General features: G+C 30.5%; 1 non-coding gene across 1 annotated transcript; it reads left to right on the top strand.

The window, feature by feature from the left end:
• Positions 1 to 689: 689 nt before the first annotated feature.
• TRNAG-UCC (transfer RNA glycine (anticodon UCC)) lies at positions 690 to 761 on the top strand. Its single transcript has one exon. It is a non-coding gene; the product is annotated as a tRNA-Gly (tRNA).
• Positions 762 to 1,838: the final 1,077 nt, after the last annotated feature.

Below are 1,838 nucleotides of genomic sequence, written 5' to 3'. Positions count from 1 at the left end.
TCTCCAAATTCAATTTTGGGCATACGACCAAGTCCAAAACCACAATACGAACTTAATGGAATTGTCAAAATACTGATTCGGGATCGTTTACCCAAAATATTGACCGGAGTCATCTCAAGATATTTTTAAAGCCAAAAATCACATTTTATTCAACTTTTTACTTAAAACCTTTACGGAAAATAATACAAACCACGCACGCAAATCAAGAAACATCAAATGAAACTAATAAAGGTCTAGAAACACGGAAATAAGGACTAGTACTCAGAACGACATATCGGGTCGTCACAGTGGCAACTTTGGTTCTACTACTGTTACTATTGGAACGTTACATGATCCTATAACTAGAAAACTACAAGACAACTGATGCATTAATGCGTTCCTTCTTTTCTATTAAATCTGGATACGATGATCAAGTGAATATGGGTCTTATTTGAATGATTCTTTTCTAACTGTGTATGACCAAGTAAAGATAAAATCGTGTGTTTTTACATGCCTTTCCACTTACACCATTGTTGGAGACTGCAGTATATACGAATAACATGATGGTGGATAGTATGGAGTATGGTTAAGAAGGAAAAATATCAGAAAGAGCTGCTTTTATTTTGTGGAACATCAGAAAGAGCATTTTCGCAATGATTAGATCAAATTTAAAATAACAAAAAGGATACTTACAGAAATCGCCAACAAAAGCGTTTGTAGTCCAATGGTTAGGATAATTGCCTTCCAAGCAATAGACCCGGGTTCGACTCCCGATAGACGCATCTCTTTTATCTTTTTCAGAAATTGAATAATTTTTTTTATTGGTACTAAAAGTTTCAATGTACAATAATTCACAAGTTCAGTATGCTTAATCTTTTTCCAGTTGAGTACATGGACAAGTGAGCTTAAATGTATTCCTTCCCTTTCAATTTATTCTTTAGCGTTTGATATAATATATAAAAAGACATCTCAGTACAAAAAGTATCTTGTGTTCACGTTATGAAAGGTGAGCTTCTCTTTTATCTTTTTCAGAAATTGCATTATTTTTTTCATTGGTACTGAAAGTTTCAATGTGCAATAATTCACAAGTTCAGTATGCTTAAACTTTTTCCTTGCGTTCACGTTATGAAAGGTGAGCTTCTCTTTTATCTTTTTCAGAAATTGCATTATTTTTTTCATTGGTACTAAAAGTTTCAATGTGCAATAATTCACAATTTATTCTTTAGTATTTGATATAATATATAAAAAGACAGCCTAGTACAAAAAGTATCTTGCATTCACGTTATGAAAGGTCCGGAGAATGGCTTCATATTATGTCACGATAGGTTTAAGATAACAAATTATAATAATATCCAAATATAAAATATAGAGACGGCTCAATAGCATCGGAGGCCTAAAACAAAACCTTAAACCTATCATTTAGGCCTCCGATACTATTGAGCCGTCTCTGTATTTTATAAAATATTTAATGAGCATTGTTGTTCGACAAATAGGCAATTAAGTATGAGGAATGGAAAAAATGAAAACATGATTTTATGAAGTATAAGAACCTGAATGAATTAAACGTTGCATACTTTGTTTGTTGTATTACTTGTGTGTTTAATTGCATCACAATTGAAATGAGAACCCAAAAAGTATTTAATTTATGAGAGTAAAAGAAAATGATAAGTTGGATTATTAGATATAGTTAAGTGACTAACTAATAAATTGAGAAAAAGAATTCAACAAAAAGCCAAAATAAGATTGGTAAAAAATTAATAATTAGGTTATACTAATTAGTGAGAAGAAGAAATCAAGTTATTTAATATTAATATGAAAATAAGGAAATTAATTTTATCAATGATAAGAAATAATTATAT

Source organism: Nicotiana tomentosiformis, chromosome 11 (assembly GCF_000390325.3).
Source record: "Nicotiana tomentosiformis chromosome 11, ASM39032v3, whole genome shotgun sequence".
In the NCBI taxonomy this organism is placed as follows: domain Eukaryota; kingdom Viridiplantae; phylum Streptophyta; class Magnoliopsida; order Solanales; family Solanaceae; genus Nicotiana; species Nicotiana tomentosiformis.
Note: the sequence above shows the minus strand (reverse complement) of the source record. Positions and strands in the feature narration are given on the sequence as shown.